This window comes from Amblyomma americanum, chromosome 6, assembly GCF_052857255.1.
Source record: "Amblyomma americanum isolate KBUSLIRL-KWMA chromosome 6, ASM5285725v1, whole genome shotgun sequence".
In the NCBI taxonomy this organism is placed as follows: Eukaryota; Metazoa; Arthropoda; class Arachnida; order Ixodida; family Ixodidae; genus Amblyomma; species Amblyomma americanum.
In genome coordinates, this window is record NC_135502.1 from 155273752 (window position 1) to 155292954 (window position 19203).

A 19203-nucleotide genomic window follows, 5' to 3' on the forward strand; every position below is an offset into this window, starting at 1 on the left:
GCCGACTAGCTCGACGTCTTCTCAACTTGCGCTGCCTCTGTCTTCCTCGTTCCCGTCGCAAAGCAGCGGTCCCTTAATCCTGTCGGCTGCGCCAGTCACGATATTGATTTTCCCTCTCTCTCTTGTGCGATGTTGCTGCATCCAGATGTTAACGTGGAGTGGTAGAGGGCGGGTCTCTTGAGTGACCCGGGGGGACGTACTTCGCGACTGGTGAGTTTGAGACAGGCGTGCAGGTCTTCCGACGTTGGCACTTGGAAAGGCTTTCCTCAAAATTACCTATTTATTACAATATTTACAACTTATTTACATATACCGACAGATTCCGGCTTCTCCACTTTAACTGAAAAAAGACAAAACTCCAACACTCTCGCGACTCCGGACCACCGTCGGCCACCACACGGCCAACCCGCCCGGCCGCCGCTCAAGCAACTCGCTTCTCCAACTCTGCGACCCCGGGACCACCACCGGCCGCACACGACCGATCTGTCCGGCTGCCACCAACCAACCTCCCGCGTTCTCCTTAGCGCGCACACATCTTCTTGTCCTCCCGCCAAAACTACACCCTCAGCCAATAGGTGACTTTCCCGCCACATTTCGGAAGCAACATATCACAACACAAAAAAAGCACACAATATAAAACACGTGCATTGCAACACAAAAGAAAAGCACAAAATATCGAACACGCGGCTCGCTGCAAGCTGTCGTGGCTAACTAGAAACATGCCTCAACGAGCGGAAGAAAAACCATTTACGACACATGCGTCCTGTTAGCCGCTCTGGTCTGGGGTGCCCGGATGCCCGCTCGCCTCCGGCGCTGGCCCATCGAGCAAGCGGCCGTGGCTAACTAGAAACATGCCACAACGAGCGGAGAGAAACCCTTTACGACACATGCGTCTGATCGGACCATTCCCCCTCGCCTAGGCCGAGGCTTCCGACACTCGCGCGCGACGCCGCCCTGAGAGCCTCTCCCTTTTGTCGGCGCGTTCCCCTGCTCCCCTTCGGCGGCCCTCCTCACGCCTTACCACGACGTACGCCAGCTGCGTCGTGACAGGTCAGTACCTTCAAAAACACGGGTAATCGTTGATTCTCGTTACAAGTTTGAAATTAAGGCTTTGTCCTATGCTGATCATGCACACTCCTTTGTTTTTATAAAAAGAGTGTGATAAAACAAGCAGGCTTGATTGGGTTGCACTTCGTTTCTGTATGGACTCGAATTTGCAACATCTTCAGTGCGTCTGCGCTGCGACGTTACTGCAAGTGCTACATTGTGCAAAGAAGCAGGGACTTGTGCTACAGAGAATAATTGTGAGTTTTCTGGGGCGTTACCAAAAAGGGTCCGAGCATCGACAGAATTTCTTGCTCCCTCGAGCTAGCCTGGCGAATCTGTAGCTGACATTTCTTTTTTTTTTATTCGAGAAGTGTGCCATGAGGCATAAGTTGAAAAAGGAAGGGGGGGGGGGCTGCAGCAACTTCTTTCAGGGTTTTTGTTTTTCAAAACAACAAACAACCCCATCCTGCCGCCATGCTTAATAGGTGGATCATCTGTCGTTTCTGGACATAGACTTCAGAGAATTTGGTGTGATATATTAGGTTTCCTCACTTCCTCTTGTTTGTTTTTTGCCTAGCCACCGCAGAAGACAGGAGGCAAAGCTTCTGATCAGTCACTTCTTTTTCTGCTCATATTTCTGCAGCCTTACCTATCATCTTTTGACACTGGTGTTTTAAAGCTAGTTAAGTGGATGAAGATGATTTCTGCAAAAACCTTCATTACGCTTCAAACGTGGCCCGTGCGCGCTAGGACGTGACTTTGCATCAAGACAAGTTTTTGCCGCGGTCGCAGAGTTGCTACCTGTGCGAGCAACGAGAAAATATTGAGCAATGATATTATATTTTTGGGTCATGACACCGCGTTTTCTTTGGGACATACTTCAGCAGATATTTGAAGAAATTGAGATAACGCCTTACACTAAAGTTTCTGCCTGTGATGAAAGACTCCAGAATTACGTGGAAAAGTTTTGTTCTAATAGGACTGTTTAGAGTCAGGAAAAGCCTCATGATAGATAAAACGCCAAACCACTGCTTCCAAAATAGTCACTGTTCAGAGAAGAGTTCGTTTTAGCGGAAGATGATATACGAGGACCACCTTCAAACTCCTGACTGCTTGTCCTTCCTTATTGTGCGATAATTACGCCGCTGGGACAATTTCTCTGTGATGGTGGCGTGATGGTGACCTGACGCCGTATGCTGAGGTCGCAGAATTCAACGCGGTCAAGTCAGGCACGAGGAAGGTCAGGGAGGTTTCTGATATTTCATTCAACAACAATGAAAAGAAGCTTCGAAGATAGACAAATAGCATCGGTAAACCAAGCCTCTCTAGTTCGCCGACACTGGTACGAATCCTACTCGAGGCCAGAATTTGCTAGTTACTTAGTGCGAAAGAACTGCTTAACACGGTCCCAAAAAGAATAAGTCTAGTAAGATTGGGTAAGTTCGGAGGAGCGTCGCGCGATCTGCACCCAATGGGATGGTGACCTTGAGCGTGACCTTAGCCAAACCTAGAAAGCAGCAGACTATGCATAAATAAAATAAATATTGCTCTGGCTCGGTTTCGAAGCCACTGCGGCAAGAACAGGCTAGCTTCGCTGGCCACTCCACATGATCACTACGCTATCGCCACAGGTGGTCACGCCTGGTGTTAAACTGCAACGATTATTTCGCGCTGTGCATTGCGCATTGTCTTCTTCAACTTCCATTTGCTGGGCGAACAGATGAGATCTGCGTATCCTAAATCAAAGTTTAACATGGGTTAGCGACAACTTTTCTTCATTTTTTTCAGCAATCGATGCCCACAAATGTACTATTCTTATTGTGCGAGTGTTTCCCGCATAGAGATCCCATTTTTTTTAACTACTTAGGCGTTGGCAAACTTAGCAGCAATCTAAAAATTTCTTCTTCTTGTGGCCGGCCTTTATCAACTGAAAAATGCTGAGCTGTACTAAACTTTTTAACCATTCTTTTAATATAGATTGATTACCATTCCTTGCCGCTTTTTACCTTCCGCAAAAACTCGAAGGTGGGAGAGATCGTTCCGGTTCATATAACAGGTGACACTGATTCCTTCAATAATTACCGCCTCATTTCATTAACATGGCTTCCGAATAAAATTTTACAGCACATAAATTATTCACACAATATTGAATTCCTCAAGACGAATTCTTTCTTGACAACGCCAAGGACAAAAGTAATAATAATGATGATGATGATGATGATAATAATAATAATATTAAAAAATAATAATAATAATATTAATAATAATAATAATAATAATAAAGTTTATTTTCCATCAAAAAGGTAGAGGGGGCCGGGGGTAAAAGTTGCAAGACAGCTTCACAAAAGCCCATGGTCCCCTTTACACGACGATACAAAGGCACACGTGAAATACACAAATTGCAAATGTAGTGTTCATGGCTTGACAAAAAGGTGAAAAAAGCTGTTTACATTCATGGCAAACAAAGTGGCGTAGCTCGCGAACCGTAGTGCAACGTAAATCAAGTACATTATCTTTTAGCTGATTTAAGAAGTAGGCAGGATGTGGGACAGTTTCTCCATGTAATAATTCGCACGATGAGTGACCACCTTGGCTGTAGAATGGCTGTAGAAAACTCTTTTCTTGCGATGCCCAACTCTATTCTTTTATTACCGACTTGTTTATTGGTCAATGTCCTTGATACGGATCGTAAATTTGTGGGCTTCTCGCGAGCTTTCGATTCGTTTATCACGGTATACTGGTTTTCAAACTTTCCCTTCTTATTACTGACCCGAAGGTATTTGCATGGGTTAAGGATTTTCTCTTTAACAGGAGCCAGTATGTAACCGCTAAAGAACTTAGGTTCAGACTATATTTGGCATTCTCCAGTATACCGCATGGATCGGTACTAGGTCACCTGCTTTTTCCTAAATACATAAATGACCTTCCTGATTATCTCTAATTCAAGCATTGGGCTGTAGGTATATGCACATTGCGCTGTACATAGGCTCTACAAACATAATGGCGACTGTGTAATCTATCACAAAAATTAAATTCATTGATTTCAGTTAGCTTCAAGGTGATCTCAGTAGTGTATCATATTGGAACAACAGATGGCTAATGCAGCTTAGCACAACTAAATCCAAAGGCGTGCTTGTTTCCATCCGCTCCGGCTATTGCGATATATTCGAACATTCTATTAATGATACTCTCCTGTCGATTGTTGACTCATATAAGTATATTGGCCTTCATATTACAAGCAATCTTTAATTGAACCCGAACGTTAATAGTCACTAACAATCTCACCATATATATATACACAGAGGCACTCGAGGAGAGGCCCCTAGTGGGTCTCGCTCCTTACATTACAATGCGGAGTCCCTCATTGCAGAACCCCATTGGTCCTGACCGCTGCGCAGGTCTGCCGAACCAGGACCTGTTGGGCTCATAGTTCCTGACAGCCGAGCCGAGCCGCCTCCTCCCTGTTCTCTCAGGTAGGGGAAGGGGTGATGGGGGGGACAGGATTTCTGCCTGCGTGCCCAAGCCATGTGAAAAGTGTCGGCCACCTCCCCACAGAATGAGCATCGGCCCTCAAAAGAAGAATCAAAGTGCTTGAGAACCGCCGGGCACAGCAGGGTGTTTGAATAGAGCCTAAGAGAGTTTGTTCGCCAGATTTACCCAGTTCCTTAATAGGAACCGGGTGGCGTCAGTGTTCGGCACGATAGTGGTCAGTAATATCTTTAAAAAGAACAATAGAACTGTGATCTGGGTTAAGGCCCTCCCAAGGAGTGCCTGGTGCCCGGTGAGTGCGCGGGCTGCCTCATGGGCGGCTTCGTTACCTGGCATGCCTTTGTCGCCGGGGACCCATACGATTTAGCGATGACTTGCATCGCAGTCACGAGTACTGTGGCGAAAAATTTGGTGTGCAAGTAGAGTGATGCAACCGAACTCAAAGTTATGACAGGCTCGGCGAGAATCTGTCAGGATGAATTTAGAGTCGGGATTGGAGGCTGCAAGGGCGATCGCTACCTCCTCCGCATGAGTTCAGCTGGGCGCTCTGAACGAGAGGCCGTCCACCTGTTTTTCCGCGTGTATGACTGCAACCATGTACCATTCCCCCCCCCCCCCCCCCCCACTCTGCCCCCCGGAGTGCTGGGGCCTGCAATGTCGACGTAGAAGACGTGTTTGTTTCAGCCATAGTGGCGCTACAGGGCATCCGCCCGCGGCAGGCGCCGGTCATTATGGACCTCCTTGTTAATCTTAGTCTGAAGCGGTCGAACGTAGAGGGCACGTCTCCACAGTTCGGGCACTCAAACCCGTTGCATCGTATGATGGTCATGTTTTGTATGTAACCGGTCCGAGAGGCGGCGACCGGACACGGTCTGGAGGAGACTCGTGTATTAATTGACGAGATGCGCCTCGCGAAGTTTCCGGTAGGTGTTCACCACCCCCAACGCGAGTAGTGGCGCGTTGGAAGTGGAGATCGGGAGGTCAAAGCTCTCTTGAAAATTTTGTGGAATACAACCTCCATAATATCTTCGTCATGTTTCCGTAACCGGAGGTAAAGGGTCGAGTACAGTAATCGACTAATTGTGGAGGCATCGGCGAGCCGCACCGCATCCTTACTTCGCAACCCTCCTCGCTTGTTGGAAACGCGACGAACCATTCAGCCCATCTGGTCGCCGACTTTGTAAAATTTGGCAAGGGTTGTTCGTTGTGTCTGCCTTGCGGTGCTTATTAATGAAGAGACCGAGTATTCGGAGCTCCTGCGCTTCATGGCTGGGCCGCTGGCGAGAGTAAGCTGAAGGGAGATTTCGCATTTCGGAGAATGTCAAATATGCACAAATTCAGACTTGGACGGGGAGCACTGGAGGCCGCAGTACGTAGCATTGTGGTCTACTATTCTCGCCGCTGCTTGCAGGCATTCCTTTATGTCTCCTGTTTCCCGTAGTAGCCCAGACGCTGATGTCATCGGCGTACAGTGCATGCGGAACACCGCCGACACTCGCCAGCTGTGCTGGAAGGTGCATCATGGCAATATCAAAAAAGGGGACACCACAGCGTCTTATTGTGCGCCTTTCGTTCCTATCTAAAACAGGCCATACTCGGTCTCTTGTATGCCTATATAGGCCAAGCGGTCAGTTAAGAAATGTTTGATGTAGTTGATTGTACGAGGACCGCAGTTGGTCTCGCTAAGATGTTTTAGTATGACGCCTTGTTTAACATTGTTAAACGTTCCCTTCAGATCGAGTACTAGGTCTACTTTTTCATTGTGTCGGTGTTCTGTGGGTTCTAGAACCTAGCGATGAAGCTGTAAAAGGATGTCTAGTGCGGACCTATGAGGCCGGAAGCCGAACATGTGTCGGCGAAGGTGTTCTTGCTCTCGAGATATTCCGAGAGGAGGTCACGGACCATCGTTTCCATCAATTTTCCTACGCATGAAGTGAAGAAGATGGGCCGGAGGTTTTCTGTGTTTACCTGTTTCCCCACCTTCGGGATAAAGGTTACCAATGATTTCTTCCAATCGGCTGGCAACGAAGTGTCTCCGGTCCAAATGGCGTTGATATATTCAAGTAGGGCTTCGTATGCCCGATCGGGAACGCTTGCGAACAGTTTGACTGTGCGCTTATCCCTCCCGGGCGCTGTCCCTCTGCACATTTTGGCAAGCGCCCCGCGAAGGTCGTGAAGCTGGAAAAGCTGATCTAGTTCCGGATTATCACTGCCTGCGTATGAATAATCCTGCCCGCGCGGAACTTGATCCTTTTTGAGATGTTGTGAGCGTAAGACGTTTGCTAGCTGCTCAGCGTTTTTTTGAAAATGGTGTATCGGGCGAGTGAGGTGCTTCTGGGTTTGCGAGCGTGTTTGTGTAGGGTCTATGAGACTCCTAAAGAGCCGCCAAGTGTTGCGGCTTGACATCTGTCTTGCTGCGCTGTTGCATCCATCTACCCCGTCATTTTCAGCGAGGTGGGCAGCATACTGGGCAGCATGCTGGGTGAGGTCAGAGATCCGAGCGCGGAGTTTGCGATTGTGTTTCTTCCGCCGCCATCGTTTAGTGAGGCTGCATCAGGTGTTCATCCACGTCCAATGCATGCTCCGTAAGCTGGATCTGCTTTTAATGTGAACGGAGGTTTTGCATGAGTCCGTGTGCCCAAGTGGAGTAGTCTTGATCCAAGAGGGAAGTTACTGGGAGGGCCTGGCGGAAAGCATTCCAGTCGGTAACTTTGCATTGTGCAAAGGGGCAATATAAGAGTCGAGTGTTCAATATGCAGTGGTCGCTACGGAGGGTGTCCTCAGTGTTGATCCAGTGTGCGTGTCGGATATGTTTCGTTAGGGTAACGTCGGGGCAGGTGTCACGAGCGACGGAGTTTCCTACACGTGTCGGGTGGGAAGCGCCGGTTATAAGAGTGATGCCAAGCGTAGATATAAGTTCCGCCAACTTACGACCACGCGACTCTTTCTTCCTATAGCCCCACATGGGACAGGGGGCGTTAAAATTGCCCACTATCTTGAGGGAATCGCCACCCGCGATCCTTAGCGCTGTGCTAAAGATGTTAGAAAAAAACATGTTTTTTATGTTTCGGGGGCAGTAGATATTAGGGATCTGTTCGTCGTATAGAGGGAGGACAGAGAATCACGTACGAGTATTACAGATTGAGGTCGATATTAAAATCCTGCGCTGGTGTAGGTGTTATTGACTAGAAGACAGGTGAACGGGTCTCGTTGAAAAGTGCTATAGCCCGAGAGATTGACCGCATCGACAGTTTCTTGCAACGCAAGGACTGCGGCGGGAGTTCGAAGTTGTTAATGTACACCCTTAAGTTGGCACGTTTCTTCCTGTCTTTGAAACCCCGACACTTCCTCTTTACAAGGGAAAGATTTTGCTGTTTTTACGGAGGCGGCGCCCTCTAGGGGGTTGGTTGGGAGGGGACGCAGCCATGCTGATTTGAAGGGCGATTGCCTTGGAGAGCCGGCACAGGTTCTGTCACCTGCAGCGGGAGCGGTTCTGGCTCCTCCGAGGGTTCCGTAAGGTCAATGGGTCGGTTGAATATTGATGACTGGTTCGCGTCTTTCAGGGGTCCCATTCGGCGGAGAAGCCGAGGGTATGACTCTAGCCATGTCTTAAGGTTGGCTGTCACGGCGGGCGGGCGTAACTGCGGCGGTGACTGCCGTGAGAGGTTGTCTTGGATTTGGCCAAAATTGGACATCTGAGTCGTTAAATGAACGAAGGCATTTTCGAGGGTTGTGAAAGGCATGTCAAAGCTAGAGGGTGTCTGGTCCACCGGCGCATCTTGCATCGGTTCTGGAGCTGCCTGGGCAGTGGGCGGGTAGCACCGAGCCGCTTCTAGCGCGTGAATTTTGGCGTGGAGTTGAGCATTTTGTGCCCGGAAAGTCTCGAGCTCACGGCGGATGTCCACGACGTCAGAGTTAAGGGGGCGGGGAGGAGGAGGAAGATTTGGTGGAAGAGAAAGCAGGGGAGTATGGGGAGGCGGACGAGGCCTCTCTCAGCTGCCTAGCTTGTTCTGTGATGTCTGCTTTGGCGCGCAAGACAGGGGGCCCATGCGAGCCGGGAAAACCCTGTATTAGAATACGGGGGGGGGGGGGGGTTCACGTGACGCTTTCTAATTAGTTGATCGATGAGGCTTGGGGGCACGCCTGGGCAAGGCGCCCGGCGGTGGCGCTTGTCCGATTGTGCCCTGCACTATCTTGTTGCTAGGCGGGGGGGGGGGGGGGGGGGGAATTTCGGAGTGGGGCCAGGGCCTGGGGCCACTGCACTCTGAGTTTGTTTTCTTTGACCGATCGTGTTGCTGGATTGTTGCAGCAGTCAGAATTTGGCTTTGCAGTCTTGCAAGCCCGTAGGATGGCCGCCACCGCAGACGATGCAGGAGGGATGACACTCGTTGGGCGCCATTTTGCGGTCTTCGAAGACTGTGACCATTTGGCCGCAGCGTCCGCAGCAATTTTCTTGAGGATTCGGGCAAAATTCCACGCGGTGACCGACTGTGCCGTATCGGACACACGTGGGGATAGTCCGCTTATATTCGCGCACCATAGTCATCATAATCATCACCGTCATAATCATTATCAGCCTGACTACACCTAATGCATGGTGCCCCGCACCATAGTCGCCACGCTGTTATAGTGCACTTAACGCGATGCTCTAATCCATGAAGGTGAGCAGGGCAATCGTCGACTTCCACAGCTTGCGGATGAAAGCTATCTCTCCTCCGCGCCACTGGACTTTAGATTTCAGGGTGGTAGAATTTTCGTGCTCATGGATCGTAATAATCCCTCTGAAGACCTCACCGTCGAATTTAGCGTGCCCAACCACCGAAATGGAGCCATTGGAAGAATTAAGGTTAAATTCACGAGCAAGCACGTTCGCCGCATTGACGTCTTGAGACGTAGCGATGATGATATTCTGGTCCCAGATGAGCCAGATACTAAACGTGTCCACCGCAGAAGCATTTACATAGGCTGAGAGCAATGCACCAAGCTCACCGTTCTGGAGGACACCGTTCTGGAGAGAGATCGTCACTCTGGGCTTGATGGCGATCGTGAAATCTTTTTTGTAGACTCGAGGCATAGCGGTGTGCCGGTATTTCTTCGATACCACTGTTTGAGAGAGCTGAGGGCTTCAGCTTGCATTATTCTTATGCACAGAGACAGGGGCACTCACGGATGGTTCGTTGACCGCCGAGGTGTTCAGGCATTGCTGGCCTTTACGAAGTGCCACCAACGAGACAAGACGATTGTCTACTATCTCCTGCGTCGGGGCGGAAGTTTGAGGCAAAGACAGCTTATGAGGCCTGAGACAGCTTATGTACATGTCATTGTCTCGGGATCGTACCCGCGTCGACGCTGAGCCCGCCATGGCGTCCACGAAAAACGCTGGAGACCGGCTACTTAGTTTTGGGCTTAGCTGGAGCTCCCACAAGGAAAATACATAAATGGGCTTGAAAGGTCCAAAAATTGGCCCACCAGGTCGAGAGCGGTATCTTCGAGGGCCGGGTTATCCGTCTAGCAGAAGCAAAATGTCCGCTGTCTTACGGAAGTTTTTGGTAATCCGGACAAAAATTACCGGAGGCGTAATAAGGCGCCTCCGCTCGAGACGCGAGGTGGCGGAATTCCCGTGCCAGGGCGGGCGCGCTGCCTATCCAGAATGCGGAACGCAATCCAAGCAGGTTTCTTTAGTTGAATATCAATGCTCTCTACATGAATGCCAGATTAATGTGTCCACTGACCTACAGAGCCAGCTATGCGCCTATCCTTTCGTGAAAATGAACGGCGTCTGCAGCGTTGTCAACGCCAGTGAACACAATCAACGCCGGCGGCTCACTTGTTTTGTTTGGTTTTTGTGGTAAGCAAATAGCGCCGTAACTGTCTCGCATAGCTCGGTGGACGCCCGAACGGAGCTGTAAGGGAAGGGATAAAGGAGGGAGGGAACGAAGAAAGGATGGATGATCAAATTGAAATTGGATATTGAGAAAAGGCGCGGCACGGGGCAGCGGCGGAACACCTGCGGCTCGGGGCAACTAGTGGCGCATGCCTAGGCTAGGGACGCTTGATGGTGGTGGAAACATTTATTGCCGAGTACAGAGCGGGAAAAACCCCCTAACGTGGCACGAGGCAACCTTTAGGGGGCTGCCCTTACAAGACAAAGGACAGCCCTTGGAGGGCTATCTGCTTCAGGGTGTCGGTAATTATCCGGCGCAGGTCAGCGGCAGTGGAGCTAGCCAGGAGAGTCTTCCAGTATGGCTCCACCATGGTTGGGATGTAGGGTGTGGGAAGAAGGACATGTGAGGAGGATAAGAAGGAAGTCTCCTGGTTTTCCTCATAGCTCACAAAAAGAAAGGAATTGATCGGGGTAGCGGACATGGAGAGTAGGGTATGGAGCAGTTCGGGTCTGGAGTTGGTGCTAGTGGAAGGCCAGGTGGGTTAAGGGGAGGGAGGGAGCCGGCGGTGCGTAAACGCGCGGGGTATCTAGGTAGTAGTTAGGAATATCTTTGAATGTAAGCCGACACAACTGGGATGGTGGAGGAGGTCCAACTCCAGCCCGGAAAGTGAGACCTCGGGCGAAGGTGTGGACCTCCTCGTTACCCGGGAGGCCTGCGTGTGTGGGGGTCCAGATGAGGGTTACGAGGTGGGTGGGGTGCCAGAAGCGTAGATGTCGAGCCGCAGTGCGGATTATCAGGTCTTTGGCGAAATTCGATAGGGCGGAATTTGAGTCCGAGACAATTTGGGTGGCAGAGGTGGAGATGAGGGCAATTGCAATAGCAGCTTCCTCTGCAATTTGCGACGAGTCTGTGATGACTGCGGGCCTGAGTATTAGCGACGGCGAGAACCATGCGGGAGCCCGACGAGTACGCTGCCGCGACCACGTAGGCTACCTCGAAACTGTTGTCGTAGAGCTTGTGCAGGGCTTTGGCGCGGGCTGCCCTAGGATGACTGCATGGGTAAAGTTATCTAAAGCTTTTCTTAGGTCGACGCCGAGGATAGCCTTGGTGTCACCCGCGGGGGACTAAAGAATGTGGTGCTTGAGTTTTAGAAAGTCGTTCTGGATGGACAAGCCCGGGCGGAAACCAAACATGCACGAAGGCATAAAGTTGTTCTCCAAGTACCGGCTGATCCGAGACTGGAGAAGGCGCTCCATCACCTTGCCCGCACACGACGTAAGAGAAATGGGACGGAGGTTAGCGGAGAGTAGTTTGCCGGATTTTGGAATAAAGTCTACTTTTGCGTCTTTCCACAAAAGTGGGAGGGCGCCACGCAGCCAGCATTCGTTGAAGTAGTCGGTTAGGGCTATGGCGGAGGGGGAATCGAAGTTGCGGAGTGCCCTGCGCACTCCGTTGGGGCCAGGAGCTGAGGCCGCGTTGAGGCGCTGAAGTTCTGCCCTCACTTCCGCCTCGGTGATTGGTTGGTCGAGAAGGTCGTTGGAGGAGCCTGTGTAGTCAGGGTGGTCTGTGGAAGGATAGGCCGGAAGTAGAGATCACGAGGCTCCTGGAGAAGTTCCTGCGGGGAGGCCTCGGATGTGTGTATGAGCTTTATGAGGTGGTGTTTTGGTGTGTCTTGGACTGAGTCGAATTAAAGAGATGGCGGAATAGGTTCCAGGTCTTGGGCAGGCTCATGTTGCCGTCCAGCTTGTTACAGAGCCAACAAACACAAAACCTCCTCAAAATCTCCCAGAAACATCCCATAAGGACATTTGGAATGTCCCAAGGAGGTGCTCATTTTCCCGAAGACATCCAAAAGACGTCCCTACAACTAACTGTGTCCAAAAAGTTGTGCGTCCTGGGGACGGCCCCTAAAGGTAAATGCTATATTTCTCGGCTCTGGCTAAATAAAATTATTTCTTCTATTTCATGCAGACTTCAAGCATTTTAGCACACATATGTGCCGAATTTCAGGCACATGCTTACGTTACAGGTGGTGTAATACATCTGTCCACTTGCGTAAATGCTTGCTGGCTAGGCCATTCAGACTTAACTGTTTACATGAAATGTGCTTTAACAAGGTGAAAATTTGGGCTGGTTGGTGCATGATCTTGTGACGGAAGCAGCGCAGCACGAAACAAAAAAGAGAGAGACGGGGCACGACGCTTAATAACAACCAGATTTTTAATGCACATTCGTCGAATATATACATCTGGCTCGTATAAAAACGAAAAGAAAAAAGCCTGAAAAATTAAAAAAAAGTACACGTGGCGAAATATTAAGACACCGCACGCAGATAATCAAATTCTCTGTCACGAAGCGCTATTGAAGGCATGCAGAAACATACGTCGCTCTTTGGTCGGATGTTGTAGGCTTCTGCAATCTCCCTGCTTCGTCGATCAAAATATGACGGGTTGACCATTGTGTAGGTAAGCTGCGGAGCGCATTCATGCTCTCTGCAATTTTTGGTAAGGGCGCCATCAGAAATGAATTAGCAAAACATTGCAGAGAGCATGAATGTGACCTGCAGCTTAGGAACACAATCATCATCACGTCATATTTTGATCAACGGACCAGGGAGATTGAAGAAGCCTTCAACATCCGATAAAAGAGCGACGTATGCGTCAGCATACTTTCGATAGCGTTTTGTGACAGCGAAATTATCTGCGTGCATTGCCATAATATTTTACCACGTGTACATCTCATGCGTTTGTCATGCTTCTGTCCTTTCCTTATGCATGAGCAAGATGTATATATTCGACGAACGTGCATTAAAAATCTGGTTGTTAGGCAGCGTCAATTCCCGCCTCTCTCTTGTTTTTTTTGTGTTGCGCTGCTTCCGCCACAAGGATGTGAAATATGGTAGAATTTTACACACAAAGGAAATATGAATTCAAAAAGTAGCCCGATCCCGCCCATAAAACAGGAAATATCAGCACAATACAGATGTAATTTCAGTTTATTAGAAGTGCTCTTTGCTTTTAAATGAATGCAAACAGGAGACGAATATGTATGCACCATTTAACATACAATGTGCGTAGCACTACGCCACCAGCATATAATAATGGCAAACTTTTTCTCTAGCTCTGAGAAATCTGAAAAAAATGAAAAATGAAGCAATAAAAACCTAATACAGGCTGAAAGTTGACGCACCTTAAGCAAGCATTCTAAAGGGTACAAAGCATATATGCACACGCAAAAGCAAACGCATGTAAAGCGCAACCTGGGTGCCAAAAGAATATACGAGATGGGCGTACGATACAGATAAGCGGTTTCAGGTCACGGATATTCTGCAGGTTAAAACCTCCCTCTCGCTTTGCCTCTCGCACGAGCCTCGAAGTAAGCTTGACCGTGTTATCAAAACAGGAAAAAAATTAATTCTACGAGGCGAAAATAAAAAAAATAAGCATAAACCAACATACCTTGACGACGTTGCCCACGGAAACCCGGGGATGAAATAAAATGCTGCAACTATATACATGAATTCAACGAAGCCTTCTGGCCTGCGCCTTCTCACGGCACAGCGAACGCTCAAACATACGCCTTACATCCTCGTTACACCCCCCTTTTATTTTCCTGTGACTAAGTGTGGAGATAAGACTGCTTGGAGCCGGATGGAAAGGGGCGACGTCTTGAGGTAGGAGTCCTGGCGCGCCGCACCCATTGTACAGCAGACCGCGCGTGCGGCACAATACGGCGTGAGAGGCGAAATCAAGGAGATCAAGGCACAAGTAATCCGGTGGGGGTGGGTTGAAAGTCAGCGCCGCGAACACAACACTAACTATACCGCTGCGAGAGTGCGGCAATGTAGGTAAAGCAGGTTAATCCATCACACTCGCAGCAAGAGTCTGGTGGGCTTGCGAAGATCTCTCCCGCCTATGACCGCAGGGGACGGCCACGCTGCCACCAACAACACGCCACAGTCGTCGGAGGTGCTGAGATATGCAGAGTGCGCGCTCGTAGTCGCCCATTGCCTTGAAATCCGCTGCCGCGAACGACGCCTGTAAGAGCGCCATAATGGTGTAGGGACTTGAAGCTGCGCAAAAGACTTGTGATGCGCCGCGCTCCGCTGCATCTGTTCCAAAAGAAATGATGTGGCACGCCGAGGTGCGCGGGAAAGCTGCCATTATTCCGTAGCTACAAAGTTTACGACAGCCCAGTGATGAGAGCAAGAGCTGCCGTCCGCTGGGGCTTGCGCGCGAGCGGCTAGGGGCTGCGCGAATACTTGTGCGCAAGATGGCTTCCGTCCAGCGATGAAGCCGGGCGAGCGCAGCGAGGAAGCCGGGCGAGTGATGGGAGGCCATTTCTGCGCCCGTCCTAGACAGCGGCGCAACGAGGACTGCTGGTAGTTGGAGATGCCTTTAGGGACCGCCGCACCGTGCTGCAGTTGGAAACACTATAGAAGACTGGCACGTTGGTGACTGCCGCTCCCGGCGGTGCGGTGAAAAGGCAGACCGCCGTCGCCTGCCTGCCTGCAGCATGGAGCCGACGGCCTACGAGAGAGATGCGGGGTGAAAAGCGCTTCCTTCGGCTGTTCAAACAAAACGGTTTGATCTCTCAAAACGGCGAGTGCAAGTGCAAATCCTTATATCCCCGTAGCTTTTGGCGCGAGGGAGAGAGAAAAGGGAGCGAGGAATCAATTTGTATTTTTTGTTGAAAAGCATTGGTCCCAAAAACGTGCTCCCAGTTATCTTTCTGGGACCAAAATGCTATGATTTGTTTTTGTTTCTGGTTAACACCCTCGAAACGTATCTAGGCCATTAGTGGGCGCACTTCCCTTTTGCTTGTGTTTCTGTGTCCTGCCTCTACGGCCTGGAAATGTTCGATAAATGTTTTACTGGGACTGGGACATTCCATCCTTTCTGGGCGCGCCTGGGGAGGTACGTTGTTTGCTGGGGAGGGATTCCCAATTTTGGCGAGACAGAGTTGCAGCATGCGTCTCATTCCCCTTGTTGATCCGGGCCAGCCGGCGTCTGAGTGTTCTATTCCAGCACTGACGCCGCTGACGCACTGAGGCGAGAGTTGGGGTAAGAGCGGCCGGGGCCGCTGGGGTCTTTGTAGGGTTAGGGGTTTGGACCTGCTGGTGGGCATGCAGCTGTGCCTGGAAGCGGAGGTTGGTGGTTTTGAGGGAGGGGAGCTGCGCGCGCACATGCAGCAGCTGTTCGTAGATTGGGTTGGCGGAGTCCTAGGAAACTACGCGTGTCCCGCTCACTTCGTTGGTGCAGCGGCCTGGTGTCTGGACAGGTGGTCTCAGTGGGACTGGAGGCGGTGGTGGCCTGGTTCCAGTCCAGGAGCGGGACGTGGCCTTGGGCTTGTTAGGGGTGGACGGCTCTTTTGGTGCGGCAGGCTGCAGCACCGGAAATGACTTCGATGTGAGCTGCGGGGCCTCGGGCTTGCGGGTCGTGGAGCGGCTGCGGTGTTGGGGTGGAGCCATACTGGTGGAAGTCTGGCTGGCGTTTGCATCGCCGGCTCGCTTGGTTCCCCAGTACCTCTTTTGGATGAGGTACGGGGTGCGGAACTGCGCCTTGTACGTTCTGTCCGCCGTCAGGTGCGTATACCGCAGACCTTGCATTGCGGCGCGCAGGAGTGGTCCTCAGGGGGTTCGACTTGGTCGCAGCCGGGATAGCGGCATTGCTTGGGAGCAGGGCACACATCCGCATAATGGCCGAGTGCGCCATAGTTCCGGCAGTGATCAAGCTTCTTTTTGCAGAGGTAGCACCTATATAGTACAGAGGAGCAGTAGATGTGCTTGGGCACCCCGTCTCTTTCGAAAAGGACGATGATGGACTCTGTCGAGCCCATGCGTCTAATGTCGAGGATGGGAGGGTTCCACTCGTGACTGAGACGGTCCTTGATGTCTTCGTATGAGTGGTTGAGAGGGAGGCCTTGGACCACGCCACGGGCGCAGTCCTCCGGTGCCGTTTTGTAAGAGTATGTGTCGTAGGCGTTGCCTTTGATCAATATGGACTTGATGTCGAGGTAGTGGAGTCTGCGCTGCGGGTTGGAAGTGTTGATGAGGGTGAGATGTTGGATGGTGCTGATGACTGTGTCGGGCTTGGCCTCTTCAGGTCCGAGGCAGGCTGCTTGCAAAATGGCATCGCGAAGCACAACGGCGTTCACCGTCGGAAGGCTGAGGCCGCCACGGGGATGGATGATGATGTTATGGTCGTCGATGGGGAGCTTGGGATGGCGTAGGGAAGACAGTTGGGGTGGCCGGGGCCGGTGCCCGGCCGGGCTTGAGGCATATTCAGAGTAACGGTGGGAGGGGATTTGAGATTGGAGCTTCGCTAGTCGTGCGCTGATTGCCAGCAGTTAGTAGAGGTAAGTTCCGATGGAGATATGTCTTCTCGCTCTACTACAATGGGTTACATGCCGCCGTCGAGGCGCCGACGCGCTGGTGGTCCGAGCGCGAAGCTGTGTCTCTAGTGGCGTTCGGTATCGGCGGCTGCTGCGCCGCGAGGCTTAGCCTCAGAGCAGCGGGGTGATGAAAAGATATGAACTTGCCTCTTAATGTGGTGCTCCACGTCGGGAAAGATTGGTATCGGCAGGTTCCTGACGAGAATCGGAGGCTGATGACACTAGTTTCAGACGGCTGGCATGAGTCAATGCGGACGTAAACGATAGTTTGCGGAGCGTGTGTGCAGCGCGTCCGCTCACCCGGTCTCCGAACGCCGTTTTGACTAGGGACGCTTACCCGACATGCGCCGCTGACAAGCCTAGAAGCCGCCACTTTGGCCCAGTGGTCAGGGCGCTCGGCTATTCATCCGGAGTACCCGGGTTCGAACGAGACCGCCGCGTGTGATTCGATGGAGGCGAAACGCAATGGCGCCCATGCGCTGTGCGAATTCAGTGCACGTTAAAGATCCCCAGGTGGTCGAAATTAGTTTGGAGCACTCCACCTCTTTCTTCCTTTCTTCTCTGAGACCCTCCTTTATCCGTACCCTTACGGATAAAGCCAGATACCGCGCCATTTCCTTTCCCCAAAAACCAATAATCAAATTTTTTAGTAGTAGTAGTAAGTGGGTCTTATTAAGAGAATAGTATAAAGGGAGGAAAAGATTTTTGCTAGCCCCGACATCAGCCATCGATGCTGAAGCACCTGAGCTGGGGCAGCGGAAATAAAGGATAGCAGACAGAATGGAGAAATTGAGTGAAATAGGTGAGCGGAACGGAAGACAGAATGGGGGAGAGGTAGTATACACAAACTATTTGCACAATAAGAAATGTGTCCAGGTTGTGCGCGTGATTAGTTCATGATGGAGCAAGAAAAACTACGCGCACAACACTATGTTGACTGCAACTGGAGTGGCGTGTCCAGTTGTTAGTCATCCAAAGTAGAACTTGCGGAACGTTCGGTCACTGCGTGTACCTACCTGGCGGAGAACTAACGGCACGTCAAGCCCGTCTGATCGAGGAATGCACCGTCTTACCAAGATTCGCTCAGGGGTGCGCGCACTGCCCTGCGGACACAATAGCGTCTTGAGGGAGTCTGGTAGTATGCCCGGCGCCCTATAGGCTGCAAGCATATCCCGACGAGCATCGGCGAACGCGGCACAGAGAAGGAGCAGGTGCTCTGACGTTCCCGCTGCTCCGCATCCTCCACACGCATCACTCGTCGCGATTCTCTGACGCTTCCGTCGTACCCCGGGTCACACGCAAGCAATGGGCGCGCGGAGGATCATTGCACGTTGCGACCGCGTAATTGCGCGACAGACGATTGATGCTGTCGATGCGCTCACCTCCTACGATGCGTGGGTCGAGGTGCTTTCTAGCCTAGCCTAATGCTAGGCTAGTGCTGCTCTAGCTGCGGGTCCTTGGACCCAAGATATTAAACGTATTTTTGGAATATGGCGGAGTGCTAGGCGCACTATGGCACAGGTCGACCCTGTATTGCACAACATCGGGAATCGGCCCGGGGCATATGGGACTATTAGCGCGAGCCTTTTCTTTCTATCCTTCCTATGCTATCCTCCTATCAAGCGAGCGTGGCTCGGCTTAAGCCAGTATGCTGGCTCGTGCACTTTCCTTTCTTTCTTCCTGTCAACAGGAACAGCAGCAGCAGCAGCAGCTACAAAAAATTTGGAGCGCGCTTAAGCTTCGTCTTTAGGAGGGTAGACGCGACAGCGTGTTGAAGCGCTGCCAAGGAGTCCACGGGACGGAACGCCAACGCCCGTTCGGCGCACGCGTGGCCCGTTGGACAATTTAAGGAAAAGACGCCTATCTCACTGTCACCACTTCGCGCACATTTGCGTGCGCTCCCAGACACCCTTAGAGAGTGGGGGAGTAGCGGCCTCGGTCACAGAGGAGGTTCCGTCGACTCGGCCAATCTATGATGCTCGTGATATCTTCATATTTTAGCATGCGCTCTCCGCTCCCTCGGTCATCGAGGGGCCCTGTAGTGGCTCGGCAGTAGACATCTCGAGCCAGCTCGTGGGCCGCCTCTTTGCCGGGGACGGCTTCGTGCGCCGGACTCCAAATTATTTGAAGTTTCCTTTCCAACTTTCTCTAGCCGAGGATCTTTGCCGCTAAGGGTGAGATCCTTCCCTTGCTAAAATTTTGTATGGCACTTTTGCATGCGACTGATGACAAACTTCGCTTCCGTTCCAACGCAAGCCAGCGTGAGCCCAGTTTCTTCGTCAACTTCTATGCTCCACCCGCGCAATGTGGCAGCTGTGGTGGGGTTGCCCCGTCTGCTGACGACTGTTGCGGCCGTAAAATCGCCATCACCTCCCACCGCCTCTACATA